The sequence below is a fragment of the Macrobrachium nipponense genome, chromosome 32, assembly GCF_015104395.2.
Source record: "Macrobrachium nipponense isolate FS-2020 chromosome 32, ASM1510439v2, whole genome shotgun sequence".
NCBI lineage: Eukaryota > Metazoa > Arthropoda > Malacostraca > Decapoda > Palaemonidae > Macrobrachium > Macrobrachium nipponense.
This window is the reverse complement of record NC_061094.1, coordinates 48,720,641-48,743,140: the sequence shown is the minus strand read 5'-3', so window position 1 is coordinate 48,743,140 and position 22,500 is coordinate 48,720,641.

Here is a 22,500-nt window from a genome sequence, read left to right as displayed (position 1 = left end):
CAATGTATATTTCGAGCAATGTGGAAACAAAAAAATCTCTGCGACATTAAACATAATCATCCATTAATGCACCTAGATTCAATAGAGAAGTTGGGTGTGGTTGGTAGTTCTGATTCTAGCTTCTAGGACCGAGCATAAAACATCAACTTCGAGAAAGGTCTAAATGCTGCTGCTACCTTCAGGTGACTAGGCCTAGTTCCGGGCATTGCAAGGCTTACAATGCAGGGCCACTGTCTGTTATTTAGGAAAAGATAGAACGTTCCTTCAGGACCGACACCAGGACCTGTCCTTGCACCTGGGAAACAGACTCGCTATACAAAAATATAAGAAGGCGGTCGCAAGCAACCAGAACACCCGTAATATCACCACCTGGTTAAGTAGGGAGACGACAGACCCAAGTTCCAGGGCTGCCAGATTTCCACACTAAGGAAATCCAATCTCGGTCTCAGACAGTTGCCAGTTATGCAATATATTAGACTTTATCGAACTTGGAGGAATGTATAAATTGTTTATCGTGATCTTGTTAGTGCTCAAAACTTAGCGTTATAAATTCCCAACCAGTAGTTTTTTTTAACTGATAAATAAGGATAAACACTGACCCTTTCCGATTTTAGCTCATATTGTTTAAACATTTAGTTAGATTTTTATTCTAATTTTTTCTTATGAAAGGGTAAAAGAAGCAAAACTTCTCAACAACAGTCGGTACTCCTTTCATTTGATGATGGAAAACTGGAATGAAACTTGTTTAATTTGACGAGGAAAAAAGTAACCATAGGTGTTTTACAACAAGTTTATATATATAAGGCATATTAATCACATCATCATAATGAAATATGACGATAAATTTGTAATGATGTTCAATCCGGCATTATTGCCATAAATATAATGAATAGACCTATATCTTGGGCCAACTAACACTGTTGGTTATATGCTCGCATGTGAACTTAAAAAATAATTATCACTGTATTGTATCATTGCAATTACATAATTACAATCACTTTCATAAAGAATGGAAGCTGCAAATGTAATAATAGTAAGCACCAGTGTTATAACTATGTCTTAATGTTTAGAGTAAAGTAAACTGGCAACGTATCCTGGACCTAGGCTAATGTACTGAACCATTTAATTTTACATGAGGATTTAATTACCACTGCATTATACAATTTCTCACTTTTATTGTTGTTATACACAGTCATTCATTAAGGGCAATATCAACTGACAACGAAATTATGGGCGCTATCAGCTATAGTGGTAAACTAGGCCTATGATTTTTGCTAAGGTCTCACGTTATACGAATTACAGTTACGAAATCATTAAAGCCCGTTCCTATCAAAAGTTTATGTCACCGTATTGTAGAATAACCAAACTGATTATACAGGCACATTAATCATTTTCACAAGCAAATATTGCAATGTGTATTGCAAAGTTGTAAAGTGCATCGCTGAAAAATAATTTGCTACCAAATGGGAGTATGAATGTATGCATATATTTCACAAAATTTCCAAGAAAATATACCATCAAAACAAGCAAATTAAGAATACCCTCTAGTATTATGAAAAATAATAGATGTAGATTTTGTTGAGGACCAGTTTGAAAATAATTTTGAATAGGTAACTGAGGCTGGTTGGAGCTGGAGCCAGTCAGTTCCTACGGTCAAGATCTATAGCTTATATTCTATTAAAAAAACAGGTCTTGGTTTGCACATGAATCAACGGTCAGCGTTATGCATCTGATAAACATCCAAACGCATCCACAAATTAAAACGGCTAAAACTAATTATTTATTTTTATGGATATTTGTGTGTGAGACGTAGAAAATAGAATAGTAAAAAATTTTCATAACTTATTATTAGATTTTAACTAGCATACGCTTTTTGAGTAAAAAGCGTGGAAATTTTTACGTATGGATTCCACACTCCACTCTTAATCACAATGTGGACAAGATAAGCCGTATTAGTGACGCCATTTCCACACTTCGGCAGCCCTGACCCCAACCACCGCTCCCCACCTCTACCTCTACCGCTACCCACAATACTAACTCCACCTTTTCCATTTCAACCTTAAGACTGAATTTGCGTAAGTTGGCGTATCATAAGAGAGTGATATCACCCAAATTCATATTTCCACGGACAGTCAAAGGGTCACGACGCCCTGGGATCCATATCTGATGGAGTCAAGACGAAACCGTTGCTTTCGCTTCTTTCGTGACTTTTTTTATTTTCTTTGCAAATTTCATTTGTTCAAACAGTTTGCTGTGTCAGTAACACAATTAAAAAGACGATTAAAACTTCTTGAATATAATACAAAAAATAAGGGATTATTTTTCAATAGCATCTGAATTTAACATAAAAATTCAATATATGGAGAAATATATCAAATAAAAACATGAGTAGTCGCAGCTGACGGACAGTAATATGGCCATGAACTAGCCAACTTGTTACTATTTTTAAGGTGCTAATCTCTATAGTATAGATCAAGCGCTTATAGAATTGTTCTTTGCCTCCTAAAGAGTCAGACATTCAGAAAAATTTGATAACACTTGGCATGACTCTCCGAGAGTTGCAGAACAAAATTCCAACATTTAAGTATCTTTATTATATATGTCTATATATATATATATTATATATATATATCTATATATATATATATATATATATATGTATATATATATATATATTTATATATTTATATATATGTGTGTGTGTATAATCGAAGTCGGAGAATTACAGGCATGTCGAAATCAATGGCTTTTTATCAATGTCGACGTTCCTGAACAACAATTCCCATTTGAAGTCTAAAAAGACAACCAAATTTACAAACATTAAAATAAATCAGACAAAAAAGAAAATAAAAAAAAAATTACGTCATGAAATGATTAAAACAGAATAGAGGACACACCTACATTTCAAGAAGAAATAAAGTGACTTTGGGACCTATGTCGGTTGCACACTGAGGTTGCTGAAGTTGAAAATAGATTATCATCGTGGTCTTACCTACAGAACAGGGGTCAAATTATCGAACACTGAGTTCTCCAATATACGTAATTAAATGTAAACATAAAAAAAATATGATGATTTTGATATTTTGGGTAGGGACTCGAATGATCAACTTCTAGTGGTGCTGGAATCGTTGTTTATCAAACAGCTTGTTCTGCAGTTGAACTCCTGGTCCTCTGCCACGCCCCTTTTTCTGTCATGAGTAATCCTTGGACCCCAAGTTGCCTTTCGTTGTCACTGGACTTTCTTTCTTCTTGAAATGTAGGTGTGCCTTCTATTCTGTTTTAATCATAATATGACACCGTAATTTTTAATTTTCGTTTTTTGTGTATGTTTCATTTTAATGTATGTAAATTTGTATGTCTTTTTAGCCTTGAAAATGGGACTTGTTGTTCAGAAACGTCGGCAGTGATAATAAAGCCATCGATTTCGACATGCCTGTCCTTCTCCGACTTCGATTGTTTGATGAAGTTTTTAGCAACTACCTGCCTCATGTTCTGTATATATATTATAGATTAATTAGAATATATATATATATATATATATATATATATATATATATATATATATAATATTTTGATCCCCGAGGGACTGGTACTATTTCAACAAGGCGTCCCATTGATCTTACGCCATGTTAGTACTAGTACCTATAACTGAGGTGACAACGAAGGTGGATTCATACCGGATAAATAAATCACAAGTCTTTGTGAAAAGAGCGCATTACGTAGATCTGGTACTTAAGGAACAAAAAGTTAATAAATCAGGTGGATAAAACTCTAGCAACTATAGACGAGTAACTGGACATTCATAAAATTTATTTGAAAATACTAAAGCGAGAACAATAGAAAAATAAAATGACACCATCGTGATATACTAACATAAATCAGCATATTTTAAGTCCAAGGTAAAAGAAAATGTGGACTGAGCTGAAATGCTCCCTGAGACACTTAATTATCCGAATTTATTTCCTTCATCCTAACAATAAGTTGCATTACACGTAATCGGAAACTTTAGCTTGTTCTTGTATAAGGAAAATTATGTTCCAAAACCAATGATTAATATAGGTTCCACTTTTTACGTAAAATGATAAACTATGAGAAATAGACTAATTTAACAATACTTAAAAGATAGCAGCTGTGAATCTTTTTTTTTTTTCATCCTAAAAATAAATTATAATACGCATAATTGGAAACTGGCTTGTTCTAATACAAGAAATATTATGTACCAGAACCAATAATCAAAATATGTTCGACTTTTTATGAAAAATGATATCCCGTGAGAAATAGATTAATTTCACATTACTTAAAAGATAGCAGCCATGAAGCTATAATTACAGAGTACTAAGAGAATTAGGACGCAATTAATGTGAGACGATGTCAGTAATCTGGTACTTGAAAGATAAACATTTTTCTCATCGCTATCTTTGTTTCCATTAAACAGTAATGATTTACGTGTCATAGGCCTAGTTGTGGGTGTTGGAAGGATTAGTGGCGTGAAATAAGTCGTAGTTGGAATATGTTTGTCTTCTGCTTTTTCCATTCGTTTAGCTGCCATAGATTAGCTTTTTAAAGTTTCAGAAAGCCTATTTTCCGTCTTGTTATGTTTACAGTCATACGACTAATTACAAAGAATTGGAATAAAGACCTTTTCTCCTACAAAGCATTGGAAACTCTTTGTGCCCCACTCACCCTCAGCCACCTGCGGTGGTGATGGGTTACCTGATAGTCTATTGACGAAATATCATTTTTTATTATAAAAAAAAAAAATCCTGATAAAATAATTTGTCAAATACTACTCGTCGTTGATATGCGCTTAATTGTTGGAATTTTGTTCTGCAACTCTCGGAGAATTATTTTCCAATATCTTACGAATTTTCGCTTTAAATGTGTGGGGTAGCCCTTTCAATCACACGCAGCAGTTGCAACCTCCACCCAAGATCTGTAGGAAGTGAACTAGTAAAGAACAATTCTGTAGGTGCTTAAGCTCTAAAGAGATTAGCACTTCAAAAATAGAGATTCACAGACGCAGATGCCGAATGTGCATTACTGCGAACTGCGACAACTAATGTTTTTATTTGATATATTTCTCCATATACTGAATTTTTATGCTAAATTCAGCTAACACTGGAAAATAATTGTAATTTTTTTAAAATGTATTTGAGAAGTTTTAATTGTCTATTTCATTTTATAACTGACACAGCAGAACTGTTTGGACAAAAGAAGTTTAGAGAGAGAGAGAGAGAGAGAGAGAGAGAGAGAGAGAGAAAGCGAGGGCAAAGGTTTCGTCTTTGCTTCATCAGATACGAATTCCATTGGATAAAAATGCATCAATAATTACTTAACACGTATGTTATAAAAAAAAAAGAATACATTATAAAAGAAATTATCCAAATGGGCGAAGACAATTAACAATATCCGAACAAATTATAATAGGCAGTATGAAATGTGGGAAAGAATAATTGAGGCTAAAACCCACACTCGCCACAAAATTGAGAAAGGCATTTTATCGTACATCTGGATTCCCCTTCGTTTCCTTTTTCGAATGGTGTAAGTGAGTGTATATTTTGATGATGAGAATATGGTTCAATTTTGCATTATATAATCTGTACGTTTGTTTGGCGGCTTCTAATCGGCTGGTACCGAGAGGTAGGCAGCTCTCTCTATATCTCATATTTTCGACTGCAGGTTAGAAAACTACAAATATGTTTATATTTCTTTTATCACTTCTTGCACAAGATAGGAAGGTAATATATTATATATAATATAGTTATTATAAAGATTTAATATATTTAATATATTATATATATATATATATATATCTATATATATATATATATAATATATAATATTATATATAATATATCTATATATATATATATCTATATATATATATATATATATATATATATATATATATATATATCGATAAATACTGAACGCTAGACTGTATTATGATTTGTAACAGTTTTAGTGCCTGCTCTCTTTCCGAGTTTGGCGCTACAAAAATAAAATCGAAAGATCCTCTGTTGAAGCCATATAGGTTGATAAAACGCAACGATCACCTTACAGGAATATTTGATTGTTGTTCTCATACTGAGAATTTTTATGTTCTAAAGCCATAGTTGAAAAATAATCGTAATTTTTAAATATTTTCCTGAAGAGGTTTTAATTGTCTATTTAATTTTGATAATGAAACAAGTTGTTCGACACACGTGACTGAAAGAGAGAGAGAGAGAGAGAGGTGAGTGACGAATACAAACGCTTCATGAGGTCTTAATCACAGGTCGTGTCCCCTGTGCCAGGTAAGCGATTGTAGTAAGTAAGCAGTTGCAGTAAAAGTCTTCTTAGAAGCAGATGATCCGCAACTTAATAAGGCATATTCCTAATTTCCTCTTCTCATATCACACACATCTAAAATCCGAAAGCACCAGTATATTCAGGGTGATTTTATTCTATGAAAACACAAGTTTTATGTCATCTGTATCGCATGAATGATGCAAAATCCGATAATAAGTAAAAAAAACTCTTTGTGCTTCCTTTTTGTTTTATCTCATTGGTTGCAGGTAATTAAGATTCTGTTGTACAATTAATAACGAATCGTTTGGTATGACAGAAACTTTCCTATCCTGTGCAAAACTTGAGATAAATGAAGAAATAAAAATATATTGCTAGTTTTCTAATCTGCAGACGAAAACATGAGAGACTGATCGAGGCGCCTACCTCCCGGTACCAGCCAGTCAGAGGCAGCCAACCAAACATCTCGTTGGGTTAGTGTTCAGCCAAGAATCTACGTTAAGTGCAACAGCTATAGTGAAGAACAGTTTTATAGGTGATTAACCTCTAGAGATTAACACCTCAAAAATAATGATTTTAAAGAAACTAGCGGACTCGAAAATGCGTCCCCGCGAACTACGACAGCTACTTATGTTTTTATTTCATACATTTCTCCATAAAGTGAATTTTTATGCTAAATTTAGCTAACATTGAAAAATAATTGTTCATTTTAATAAAATATATTGAAGAAGTTCCGATTGTCTATTTCTTTTGATAATTAACACAGAAGAAGTGTTTGAAAAAAAAAATCATTTAAAAAGTGAGGAAATAAATATTAGGAAAGTGGCGAGGCCAAAGGTTTCGTCTTCGCTCCATCAAATATCAATCCCATTGGATAAAAATGCATCAATAACCACTTGATACGTATGATATAAAACAAAGTATAAACGAAATTCTCAAAATGGGCAAAGACAATTAACAATTTTAACACAAATAATAATAGGCAGTATGAAATATACGACTGAGTAATTAGTTATAGGCCTAAATCATGAACTTGTATATTAAACTTCAAAGTAAATTTAAATATACTACCATAAACTGTAATTCTAACAGGTATGTGCATAAATATTCACAGGTTTAACCAAATAATTCTTTGGAATTATTTCACGTGAATATTACACGCATAGCCTACCTTCAGCATGTGTATAATTTAAGTTCATAGGTATAGTTATCTGTAGGTTGAGAAAAAATAATTCACTATGTGGAGCATATCAGGGAAATATTACAAAGCTTAGATAAAACATGTAGCCTATATATGACATAAGCTAAGCTAGGCCTATTCATAATTTCAATAGGTAACCTAGGCCTATATGCTAAATTCACAATCGTATACTGTTATCCACAACATGCCTAAACTGTGTATAAATCTTATTCCCTAAATTACAGTGTGGGGTATTGTCTAGTTGACTAGTAGATAAAATGTAGCCTAGGATATGTAACCTATATGAAGACAGGGACTAATATTCGTAATTAGGAAAACTCTTGGAACTATATCAATACAAAACAAAATATGACATGACACTGTTATCACTTCTGTAAGCATTTATGACAATCTCATAGCTACAGTTTAATGAGAATTTCTCAAATTAAATAAGAACCGAATCATATGGGCTTTGAAAGTTTATCGTCCAACTTAAAAAAAAAAAAAAAAAAAAAAAAAAAAAAGTCTGAAATATTCCTGTATTATGATCGTTTAAAACACGGGATTGTCGATATTTCTCTCTCTTTCTGTTCGTCTGTTATGCTCTCTCTCTCTCTCTCTCTCTCTCTCTCTCTCTCTCTCTCTCTCTCTCTCTCTCTCTCCACACATTCGTTAATTTGCCTCTCTTCTATTTCATAAAATCATTTGTTTGTTTTTGTCTCTCGTGTTCTTCCTCCAACATTTTCCTCTCATCCAATGTCTGCGGGCGAGTGAATCTCACAGTGTTTCCATGACTCAGTGTCAATGCATGTTAATTCAATCAGAATATAGTAATCTAACATGCTTTAAATATTTACCATCTTCTGTTGAGGTTAATAAAAAGGGAGTTGGGTTAGCAACGTTAACTATAAGTGATAATAAATCAACACCTGTGATGAGTTACAGCAAATATGCTTGTTATTAGCAAAAGACTTGCTTTCATCAATGATCTCTCTCTCTCTCTCTCTCTCTCTCTCTCTCTCTCTCTCTCTCTCTCTCTCAGGATTTCTTCTTCGTCCATAAGACGCAGTTTTGATGTCTCTTTTAGTATGTTTTTCCAACTTGGAGGTTCCGTTTGCTTTGCCATCTCTCTCGCGTCTGTTTTGATGACAAAAAAAAAAAAAAAAAAAAAAAAGGCCATTCGGGAACCCTTGATCGTCATAGGACCCCTTGTTGCGATTCTGCATCTGTGCCAGGAATCTAGAATCCTTCAGAATGATTCTGAAATACCAATAGTAAATATGATATATAAAAATAAGTAGCGATGACTGTCCGCTTGGAGGAATTATGGCTGTCGGAGAACTTCCTATCTACGTTTATTCTTCTTTAGGGAATTTCAAAATATCTTCTCTGAAACTTTCATCTCTACCCCAAAACACCTGCTCTCCTCTTCCAATTTTTTTTTTTTTTACAAAGATGAAACCTTTTATTATTTTTATGTTCTCTCTCTCTCTCTTCCAATTTTTTTTAAAAATTAAAAAAATTTAACTTTACTATTTTATGATTCTCTCTCTCTCTCTCTCTCTCTCTCCAATTTTTTTTTCTAGAGAACCAAATCCTTTACTATTTTATGATCTCGTCTCTCTTTCTCTCTCTTCTCCCTCTTCCCTCTCTCTCCTCTCCAATCTTTAAAGATGAAATCCTTTATTATTTTAATGATCTCTCCTCTCTCTCTCTCTCTCGCCAATTTTTTTATTAGATACCATTTATAACTTTTATAATTTTAGTCTCTCTCTCTCTCTCTCTCTCCCATTCTCTCTCTTCCTATCCATCTCTCTCTCTCTCTCTCTCTCTCTCTCTCTCCAATTTTTTTTACTAGAGAACAAATCCTTTACTATTTTATGATCTCTCTCTCTCTCTCTCTCTCTCTCTCTCTCTCTCTCTCTCTCTCCAATTTTTTTTTTACTAAAGATGAAATCCTTTATTATTTTATGATCTCTCTCCTCCTCTCTCTCTCTCGCCAATTTTTTTTATTAGATAACATTTAACTTTACTATTTATAATCTCTCTCCTCCCTCTCTCTCTCTCTCTCTCTCATCTCTCTCGGCTCTCTCTCTCTCTCTCTCCTCGTCTCTGCATCGCTCTCCAATTTTTTTTTTTTGTTTTTTTTACTAGAGCAACAAATCCTTTACTATTTTATAGGACTCTCTCTCTCTCTCTCTCTCCTCTCCCTCTCTCTCTCTCTCTCTCCAATTTTTTTTTTTTACTAAAGATGAAATCCTTTATTATTTTATGATCTCTCTCTCTCTCTCTCTCTCGCCAATTTTTTATTAGCCATCAACATTTACTTATTTACTATTTATAATCTCTCTCTCTCTCTCCTCTCTCTCTCTCTCTCTCTCTCTCTCTCTCTCTCTCCACTCCCCCCTCCTCCAACTCCTTTTCTACTTTTACTAGAGAACAAATCCTTTACTTTTATGATCTCTCTCTCTCTCTCTCTCTCTCTCTCTCTCTCTCTCTCTCTCTCTCTCTCTCTCCTCCTCCATTTTTTTTTACTAGAGAACACAAAAATCCTTTACTATGATCGCTCTCTCTCTCTCTCTCTCTCTCTCTCTCTCTCCAATAATAGAGAAACAAATCCTTTACTATTTTATGATCTCTGTCTGTCTGTCTGTCTGTCTCTCTGTTTTTTTATTAGATGACATTTACTTTACTATCTCTCTCTCTCTCTCGCTCCCCTCCTCTCTTCTCTCTATCTCTCTCGTCTCTCTTCTCTCTCTCTCTCTCTCTCTTCTCTTCTCTAGGTCTAACCGAATATAACTTAAATTATATAACATGTGGGTTAATTGTATAGGTTATAATCTCATATATTTCCTAACGATACAAAAAAAATTTATTAATAAAATCCTTTTTTTAAAGAAATGTCATATATATTGAAAAATAAACTAACCTTTCCTTATGTTACTATTATAGTCTTATAAAATTATCAGTTATATTCAAAATTCTTGAAATTCTCGCTTAGCTCATGGCATTTTATTATAAAATAATGTATTCAAAATTCTCCCAAACCTGCGTAGCTTGGTATGGTAATGAGGAAATATCGTCAGCCTCTGTCTCTAAGAGGAAAAATTATTATGAACTCTGTTACTCCTTTCTTGCCTCTACGGTAATTCTCACTCTAACTTCCTGTTACGATGTCTCGTTCTCCTGCTTCTCATTAACTTCAAGATAAAATTCGCTAAGTGTTTTGTCCCTCCGATTCTGTTGAAAATTGCTCTTGTTTTTTTCTGCGTTAGTTTTCTTCTTCCTTTTTTCCCTTTTTTTTTTTATTTCTTGGGGACAAAGTCATCATTCAGTTCCATCGTCTAACTTTGGGCTTCACCAGTGAGACCTGTTATCTTCTCACGAGACACAAGTCACTTCTTATCTGCAGCATATTGTACATTTATTTCAACATTCTCCATTTTTTGTAAGATTTCATCAAGTCATTGCAAAGTTCAATCAATTGTGTTCTCGGTAAAGAAATCGCGAAAAGAGAAATTAGAATGATATCCGCTGTTGACCTTAACATCAAATTGATCAAAACTGTTTCTGCATCCATCGTTATGGATGGTTTTGGTGTAGCTACTTGAGATTAGTTAAGTATTATACCTATGGTTTCCGTTCATTTATGTCAAGACAAAAAGAGTGTATATTTCACAGGGAAAACTTATTAAGTACACTTATTTCAAAACAATGTACAGTGCTGTTCAAATCTCATGCGATATGACTCCATAGGATTTCGTTCAAAATTCACTAACTGGCAACCTACCATGCTCCATATTTATGCGAAAACGCGATTATTGCATACAATAAGGCCATAATATGTTTCATAAGAGTGAAATCTGTCATATATTTCAAAACTGTAAGAAAATGTCACGTGTAGCCAAATTTCAGAAAGACGCTTACGAAACATTTTCAAAACATTCGTTCACTCAACGCTGAAGCGTTTGACCAAAACGAAGTCGTCATCAAACCTCAATACAAATGTTAAGTCAATTTTTTTTTTTTTTTCACAACATTAATAATGCTTCGAAAGCAAGCATAAAATTTGAAATAGTCCTATTTGATTGCTTTTACACCTCAACGCTGAAAAAAATTAAATGTATACATACAAAAGTGGAATGCACCCACCGATATCAACGTGTGAGGGGGGCATGTGTGATGTATCATTAGTGTGGGTGCAACAATAAGTACCTGACGTAGCATAAGTCGGTCTACAATGAGTAGCGAGCATGAAATTATCTTGAAAACCTTTACTTTATATGTGTTAGAGGAATATTTGGATTTTCATACATAATTATTTATATTTCTTAAATATTTCAAAAATGATGGCATACTAGCAAATATTCGCCAATGCAATTATTCTTTTGTCAAAGCCAAGATATTATTCCTAGGCCTAGGTGGTAGATTTCTTTACTTTAAAATTAACATTCACATCTCTATTAACAATTTCGGCCAGAGAGCAAATGAGGTTATCTACACATTCTTGGACTTCAAGTTACCTTATGAAAGAATTATGCACCAAAAGCGAGCACAAGGACTTTTAAGAAAATTATATTTTAAACCAGTTGAAAAACAAGTGTTCCATACGCCTTGATATTGATACTTATGATATTTCGATTAATAGCCATCTTCTACATATAACCAAAATCATCATCTCTTTTATTCCTCAAAGAACAGGTAATCTATACAAGAGTAACAGATTACATCTCAGAAGGCTTAGATTATTTTTTAGGCCTATAGATAATTTTTCAACATTCAGGCAGCGCCTGAAACTTCAACATTCAAAGGGAACTGGTTGTAATTCACATTCCTATTGTATTCCTGAAAAAACAAGTAATCTCTACAAATAAATTCATCCGTAACAGATTACACCTCAGAAGGCTTAGATTATTTTGTTAGGCCTATAAAACATTTTACAACATACAGGCAGCGTAAACAGCCGAAAACTTCAACATTCAAAGAAAATTTGTTTTAATTCATATTCCTCCTTTGAAATTGTTGTTATGACTGTTGAGCTTATTAGGTCTATTGTCATAATGCTGCAGACGTGGTTATTCGACCAGTCCAAGGAGCCTGTTAAGTGTGCTTTCATTGCTGTCACCGCTAACCTTATCACACTGCACTTTGAACTGAGCAACGTAGAAAAAAATCAGTTCAAATCACACAGATTACGAATTATCAATGCATAAAAGGGATCATATCTATTAAACCATAAGGAAAATAGGGATAGGTGTGAATTCGCAAACTTTTCGACATGTATGACATTACAAAAAGAAAAAAAATGTTTAGCACTACTTAGCAACGTCAAGTGGAGTCTAAGAATCTGGACGATACACAAAGAATCATGTCTCATGAGATTTGAGCACTACTGTACATTCGTATACAGGCTCAGTTAATGTTAACTGTCCTGTACCCTTTCAAAGTCATTTAGGAAAAAATAAGAATTGTACTAGGTTCAGGGAAACTGCTCTTATTTTCCCTTAGACTTGGTTAGCATTTTCCTGTTATTGCCAAATGAGTGAGAGATGAGAACAGCACTTGATCCAGACAAGAAATTGATGGTTTTATTTTAACTAACCTACTAATGCTGATTATTAGCTTCACGGCTGTTATCTTTTCAATAATGTGAACTTGTCTTTATCGTGGGATATTTCACATAAAAAATCAAACATAGTATATTGATCACTAGTTCTGGTATATAATTTCCCTTATGCAAGAACAAGCTAAAGATTCCGATTATGTGTAATGCAATTCATTGTTAGGATGTAGAAAGCAATTACAGATATGAAAGTGTCTTAGGGGGCATTTTAGCTCAGTCAACATTTTGTTTTATCGTGAACTTAAAATAAGCTGACTTATGTCAGTATATCACGATGGTGTGATTTTATTTTTCCATTGTTCTCACTTTAGCATTTTCAAGTAAATCTTATTAATGTCCAGTTACTCGTCATCTTAAGTAGCAGGCGTCTATAATTGCTAGAGTTTCATTCATTTGATTTATTAACGTTTTGTTCCTTGAGCATCAAATTTACGTTATGAGCTCTTTTCAGAAAGACGTTCGTTGTAATAACCGGGTATTATCCACCTTTGCGTCACTTCCGGGGTAGATTCACCGTTTGATGTCTAGGCCAATCCCCTACGACGCTCCTGATTGGCTGTTGATAAGCCAATCACAGGGCTGGAAACTCTCAGTCTCTCGAGAGAGTTCACATGATTAGGATCTATGTTCCACCTAAGGAATACGTCTTTCAAAAGTATCCCTCAGGAGAGGTGGAACATACATCCTGCCTATCTGAACTCTCTCGAAAGACTGAGCGTTTCCAGCTCTGTGATTGGCTTAACAACAGCCAATCAGGAGCGTCGTAAAGGACGGGGGCCTACACATCAGATGCACGGTTGATGTGAATCTTCTATAGTACTAAACATGGCGGAAGATCAATGGGACGCCGTGTTCAATTAGTACCAGCCCCTCGGGGATCAAAATATTATATACACCCATTTCAGTATACCGCTATATATTAACAAACGATATTGTCTGTTTGTTTGTTTGTTTGTATGGTGTTTTTACGTTGCATGGAACAAGCGGTTATTCAGCAACGGGACCAACGGCTATACGTGACTTCCGAACCACATCGAGGGTGAACTTCTATCACCAGAAATACACATCTCTAAAGGGCCCCATAGACGTCACGACCGGCGGATCAGGTTCCGTTCTGTCTCCGGCATCTGTGTTGCCCATAGACTTTCAGATTCACTTCAGTTTGCTGAAACCTGGTAGAGTGAGGATATGGCCGCTCCGCTCAGTGATGACGCTATAGACTGCAGCTGAAACTAGAAATCCCCAGCGACAAAGGAGATCCTGAATTGAACTTTGGTTGAAGAAGCGAAATGAATTAAAACACATTGTTTATCTAATTATTTGAAACTTTGCCCTGGTGACTGGTTCGATTACCTGGAGGAGCAGACCGACATGGAATTATTGCATACAATAAAAAAAAAAAAAAAAAAAAATCACACACACACAACCAAAATCTTTGTAGGAGAGGTTGCTGGACACACTTCGCTTACACGCTACACATGTAAAGCAATTATTCAAGTTATGCAACACGAATTTACAAAGGTAAACAGTAACTATGTTGCATACACAGCATCTTCCATATTCTAGTGGTATACAGACTGGTGTAGGTACAGTAGGTCTACAGTTCCGTTAAAGCAGAATAGGCTCTTAAACCTACGGTTCTGTACCCCAAGTAAGAATACAAATTTCAAAGCTTTTCTACACAATTTTTTTTTTGTTTAGACAAGGAAAATTTAAATATTATTGATATTATTGTCATAAACAAATTTTTGTGCGACAAATAACAATGTAATTTAAACAACAGTACTACTAATGCATAATGATATAGCATACAAACGCAATTCGTAAATATATACATAATATATCACACATGTGTATGTATATATATATATATATATATATATATATATATATATATATATATATATATATCACTTGGTGTGTGTGCGTGTAGTACTATTGTTTAAATTACATTGATATTTTACATACATAAAATAAAATAAAAGTCTATGACAATATATTAAATAATATTTCAGTGTTCCACGTGTAAACTAAAAATTTTTTGTACAAGAGTTGTAAATTGTACACTTCACTTTTTGGCTGCAGAACCGTAGGTTTAAGTGCCTATTCTGCATTAACGGATCATAGACCTACTGTACACTAAACTACCGTATATGCCATTAGACTATTCAAGATACAACATATATATATATATATATATATATATATATATATTATATATATATATATATATATATATATATATATATATATATATATTATATATATATATATCATCCTTCAATAATTTTCCAACTAATTTATCATAAGCCTAATTTCGCTCTCCTACGACGTTCAATAAACTCCTCCCAGAACTCATTATCTGCGGACGTAGCTGCCATGTTGCCGCTTCAGCGTCTCATTGAAACTGTAGTAAATCTTCAGATCATTTCATAGACGTGGAGGCCTCGGGCCACCTGAACTAAATCGGATGCCAACAACCTGGCAACGGCAGGTTGCGAGTTGGTCGGAGAGGTCGACGGACTCCGCCCACTTTTGGTCGGACGATCACCCCATAGACAGTGAGATTTACTTCCGATTCAGATAAACGGATCCGGCGATCGTAACGTCTATGGGGCCCTTAAAGCTTCAATGGAATGCCCGAGAATCGAACTCGCGGGCACCGATGTGGCAAGTCAAGACCATATTGATCACGCCACTGAGGAGCTAAACAACAAACGATAACAAACGATATTGATCGTAAAGAGCCACGAGCGACGTCCTGGGATCCATGTCTGATGGAGCGAAGACGAAACCGTTGCCTTCACTTTTTTCTTCACTTTTTCCTCTCTTTTTAACTTCCATTTGTTCAGTTTGCTCAGTTTGCTGTGTCAATAACACAATTAAAAAGACAATTAAAACTTCTAGAATGTAATATGAAAAATTAGGGATTATTTTTCAATGTCAGCTAAATTTAACATAAAAATTCAAAATATGGAGAAATATATCAAATAAAAACATGAGTAGTCGCAGTTGGCGGACAGGAATAAATGGTTTCACGAGTTCTTTTTGTTGCTATTTTTGAGGTGCAAATCTCTATAGTAGAGATCAAGCGCTTATAAGAATTGTTCTTTGCCTCCTAAAGATGTTGGGTGGGACATGTGTGTGCGAATTAAAGGACAACCCCCACCCACGCATTTGGAACAAAATAATTTAAGGTTTTGGAATAAGAGTCACACATTCAGAAAAAATTGGATAACACTTAGAATGACTCTCAGAGAGTTGTAGAGCAAAATTCCAACATTTAAGTTTTTTTTCTTATATATATATATATATATATATATATATATATATATATATATATATATGTATATATATATATATATATATATATATATATATATTATATATATATATATATTATATATATATATATGTGTATGTGTGTACACCCGACAAGGAAACTTAAGATACAGATTTTTTAAATCTTCGGACATATAGCTATTGTTCAATAATGCCACACCTGGCAACTTCTGAAAGGGGGCGGAGCTTCAAAATCATAGCGTTTGTTGCTTTCTAGATTTCTATCAACTTTACTCCATAATGATTGTGTTGAGGTCCTATAATCATTCATACTTGAATGTAGAACTAGGCTCTATATTATTCGTTAATGTTGGTTTGGTAACGTCAGTTCAGGGTAGAATATCGATCATCCTTTATTAAAACCTACTGTGAAACCTTATTTATAAGTAATGTTTGACACTAAACTGACGTAAAATTCATACATAATTAAAGTCGGATCTTAAACAATGAGTACTTGAGGAAATCGTGAGGAACAATACAGTAAAGAATGAAATATTATGACGATAGAGAGAGAGAGAGAGCGCGCAAGCATAGGCCTATCGATAGAGATACTTAATTCATTATATTTACTTTGAGAGATTTAGTGATAATCTTTCTTTCAAATGTGCTTTAAAAGTGGGGGGAGAGTGATAAAGAGAGGCCTATTTATAACTACTTAATTTCATTATATTTTCTTTGGGAGATTGGGTGGTAAATATATATATTTTTTAAAGTATGTTTTAGAAGTGGAGAGAGAGAGAAGAGAGAGAGAGAGAGAATTATAGTACTGGTGACGGACTTGTGACGGGGGAAAGGCAGAAGAAAATATAATGAATTATCTCTATCCATAGGCCTATGCTTGCGCGATATGATATGACTGCCAAGATCGTGCTCAACTATGCTAGATAAAATTTGAAGGATCATAATATTCAAGTTAATTCTCTAAGAAAGTCATACCCTAATCTTGATTACATTCGACAGTTGCCGTAGCATTCAAAGATTGTAAAAAACGTGGAAAATTTTAGACACAGGGTGCGGTCGTTCTTGCTTTCTTGATATAGTCTTTACTTTTGAAAATCAGGTTTCATCCACAAATCATTCACGAAAAAAGCTGTGTTAAGTAAAAATATCTATTACCACAAATAACTCAATATGTATTGCACAGGCAATTAAAGTTTTATATCGTGGGAGATCTTTCAGCCTCGCGGCAATGAAATGCAGTCGTGTAGGGCTGTAGGCTACTACGAACTGCTTTGTAATGGGAGCATATAGCCAGAAAATCTTTGAGCTGACATGCTACTAAAACCTTGATTAAGATTTATGTTTAAAGACAGTAGCTTTGTAAAACAGCAATTAGCATTTAATCCATGTCAACGTCAAAGTAATCAAAGTGTGAAATCCGTTACATTAGCCAGTATCCAGTGACTTGTGCTTTCCCGCTCGAAGTTCTAGGGCTCCTCCTCACTTCATAGTAAACGCTCTTGAGGATGCAACTAGATTTGTTCAACCTACCTTAGTCGTCGCAACATTGAGTGCCATTGACGTCAACTAACTTTAATCGCTTTGGAATACAAACATAAGTTGTAGAAACTAAAATAATTGCATTCACCACTTACGATAATGCAATATATCTCCGTTCATGAAGCAAAACAAGTAAATATTGTCGTCGTGATACATAGTACTAAAATCAGAAATTCACATTCTATCTACCAGATCTCTATGAACGAATTCATCTAAGAAATTCCAATTACTTCGGACATGTATCGTATTTTTAAGTATCTGAACGGTTTTTTGTTTTGGGGGCAGTTTTAAACTTATATGATATAATTTTCAGTGTTTTTAATTTTTTATTCTAGAGTAAATTTAGAGATATGTCTTTTCAGTAAAACAAATGGGAAATTGGATGAACGAAAGCTATTGAAAACTGTATCTTCAGTTTTCTTGATATATATATATATATATATATATATATATATATATATATATATATATATATATATATATATATATATATATATATATATATACATTATATTCTTACCAATGAAATATGGAAATACTCTCAGTTTACATACCATATCTTTGAAGTCAATTAGAAAAATAATCGATTGATATACTTCAAGAAACTTTAACAATTGAATTTTCCTGTCTTCCTTTTAATGGCATGACAATCAAAGAGTGTTATGGCTCTGATAACATCGTCATGTTTTTTTTTTTTTTTTTTTTTTTGTCGTCTTTCATTTTACATCAAAGAGGAATCTCTTTCTGGTTCCCTTTTCCCTCGTTTATGAATAGATGATCATAATGGCGCTTTCATGTTTTAATAGCTTCGTTCATTGTCTTTTATTTCTTTTGCCACTAAATCTCTCTCTCTCTCTCTCTCTCTCGCTCTCTCTCTCTCTCTCTCTCTCTCTCAAACTATCTTAGGTTTCTTAGCTATATTGTTTATTGCTTCACTTTTCCTTTGCAAAACATTCAGTTATTTTTGGGTTATCCTTTACTTTGGCTGATTAGTGACTAAAATATCTGATAATATTTTCTATTCCTTAGAATTGTGATTTTGCATTTCATACGAAGTCGAATTATGATATAAGGCAATATATATATATATATATATATATATATATATATATATATATATAATATATATATATATACATACACACACACACACACACACACAAACACATATATATTGTGTTTTTACATTTCATACGAAGTCGAATTATGATATAAAGGCATTACACACACACACACACACACATATATATATATATATATATATATATATATATATATATATATATTTATATAGATATATATATATACATATATAATATAATTATATATATATATATAATATATAATATGTGTGTGTGTTGTGTTGTGTGTGTGTGTGTGTGTGTGTAATGCCTTTATATCATAATTCGACTTCGTATGAAATGTAAAAACACAATTTTTAAGGAATAGAAAATATATCAGGATATTTAGGTCACTAATCAACAAAGTAAAGGATAACCCAAAAATAACTGAGGACAGTCATGTCGAAATCAATAGCTTTATTATCACTGCCGACGGTTTCTGGACAACAAGTCCCATTTTCAAAGCTAAAAATACAAACAAATTTACAAATATTCTAAAATAAATCAGAAAAAAATAAAAAAATCAAACAAAAAATTACAATGTCATAAAATTATTACAACAAAATAGAAGAGACACCTACATTTCAAAAAGAAATAACGTGACTTGGGGACCTATGTCGGTTGAACACGGAGGTTGCTGAAGGTGATAATAAGATTCTCATCGTGGTCTTATCTACAGAATTCGGGGGTCAAATTATCGAACACTGAATTCTCCATATACGTAATTAAAATGTATACATAAAACAAGATAAGATGATTTTGATATTTTGGGTAGGGCCTTGAATGACCAACATCTATCGGTGCTGGAATCGTTGTTATTAAGCAGGTTGTTCAGCAGTTGAACTCCCAGTTCTCTGCCACGCCCCTTTATCTGTCATGATAATCCTGGGACCCGAAGTTGCCCTTCGTTGTCACTGGACTTTGTTTCTTCTTGAAATGTAGGTGTGCCTTCTATTCTGTTTTAATCATAATATGACACTGTAATTTTTAATTTTCGTTTTTTGTGTATGTTTCATTTTAATGTATGTAAACTTGTTGTTCAGAAACGTCGGCAGTGATAATAAAGCTATTGATTTCGAAATGCCTGTCCTTCTCCGACTTCGATTGTTTGAGAAGTTTTTAGCAACTACCTACCTCATGTTCTGTATATGTATATATATATATTTATATATATTGCTACGTTTATAGAACGCCTCGCCTTCCCAGCAGAGTTTTAGTTATGTTTATTATAAAAGTAGCAGCCATGCCGTCTCCTGAAGCTACTGTTGTTGGGAGAGTGGGGATGTCGTAGAATGATATTTCCGGTCTGACGGAAGCTTAGGGTAAGAGAGGGCAGGTCACAAGAGTAGCTAGGCTTCGAGATGGATTTTAGGGACTTCTACAATAAGACCTATTTTCCTTCCCAATTTGCTGGCGGGTTGTGTTTACCACCTTTCAGGCAATGCTCGAGGCGGTTTTTGGAAGCCCCGTGATTCGAAAGCAAGCAGGTATCGCTCGTCAGTATGGCTGACGGACGTGATCTCGGACAGAGGTCAAATTGCCAGCCTCCCTAAAATTAGGCCTACCCACGAACGCACTGGTGGACACGGACCCCAGACCTGAACAGAGGTCGGACCGCATTCTTCTACAAGGATACACAGAATATTGCATAAAGGTACGTCTGAAAGTGTAAACTTCAACCCAGCACCTTTTACTACCATACGACTCTTGCTAAATTCATTTCCAATTCTTATTTTTACCCCTTCTACATCAGAAGCCCTTTGTCCTCATCGGGCCACGTGCTCCCCTTTGTGACTTGTTAAAGACCTAGTTTTCGTGCATACCTCAGTGAACCATTCGAGTTTACCTTCCCCAATGTTAGAGAATTAATCAGCCTTAATCAAAGCAAGAAGTCATTTTTCCTTTTATGTCGTTTAATCTGGGATTCTTTTCCAGATTCCATGAGTCACGTGCCGTCTCTCTGCTCGCAAGTGTGCATTAACCCAAGTGAATGAATCAGCTTGAATTGAATGAGACTATAACGCCCAACGTGGGGGCCATATCATTTAACTTTTCTCCAGGCCAGCACGGGCCTTTTTGTAAATAAATAGTTTAAAGTAACGAGCTGAGTTTTCTGGCGACCTTCCCCCTAAAGAAAGTTTACGGTAAGTTCAAGCAATTCCCTCTTGAAATCCCTAAATTACTTCCGTTTACGTATCTAGTCTCTCACAAGGCCCTATATACGTAAAATTGGCGAATCTTGCCTGGATTGAACCTAGCTTGCTTAAAAAAAGCTTGTAAATCGCGTTATCCGTTGTAAAACGTAAACTGTAAATTATTTTGCAAAGCGTAAATCAAGCACACTTGCAGGGAAAGAAGACACACTGACTCACGGTAAGGTATTCCATTCATTAATATGATTATTTATAACCTATGTTAGCTTAAGGTACGTTTAAGTATTTTTATTGTAGAAGTGTTTTAAACAAATGTGAAGGTAGAAATATTATTATATTGTAACGGCCAGAGCGCCGAGCGAATTCTGTTATTTTATAAATCGCATTGTCCTCGTCGGACGAGACAGCACGTGTGTAGAATAGATGCCAGAAAGAACCAGATCAAAACTAGGAAGTGCTTTGCCAGTGTTTATTGCTGTATTAGAAAGCCTAGCTAGTTAGGAGTGTTTACTAATAGTTACGGCAAAAGAAGTGTACAATTCTTTTGTCTGTGATATGTTAGGGAATCCATTTTAACTTAGTTTTCATTCCAAGTGTGGTAACCGCTACCTCTCAGCTTGAATTCAGCTTAGCGCTCTCTCGCGCCTGCGCGGTTCTCAACCAACCTTCGTCTCATTCACAGCGGCAGCCATGTTTTTATACCCTTTAAACATTACCTAAAACAATTTAAGCAAAGTAACGTAAGTCTCAAAGTTTTAACGTAAATAATATCGATCTTGGTACTAGTATCTATCGTCCTGCCAGAAAAATTAACGTAATTCGCCTTGAATAAGAAAGTAGTATTTTGTGTTGTAAATTGCCTTCGCATTTACAGAGAATCAGCTGATTCGCCCGCGCTGGTCAGCTCTCCTCACATGTTTCACCTCGCATCGCTCACTCGCGCGCTGAGCGAAGTTTCATTTCACTTCGCACTTAACGTAACCTCATTTACCAATTGTTTGCTAACATCGTTTTAAAATCCTTACCGTCATTTCACTGTTCACGGGGACCTAGTAATCTTACATAAAGTTAACGTAAATCTCAAGTAGAGTAAATCACAAGAATTGTTAACGTAAAACGCGTCGTTGTAAAAATTCATATTGAAACGCAAATCATTTCGTAAGCGCGAGCCGCTACATTAACGTATCGTTCACCACGAGCGCGTTATCAATTTTCATAAAACGTTATCCAAAAGCAATTCTTTCATTAAAAACGTTAACGTAAGTAAATCATTAACGCAAGTTGCGTCATATT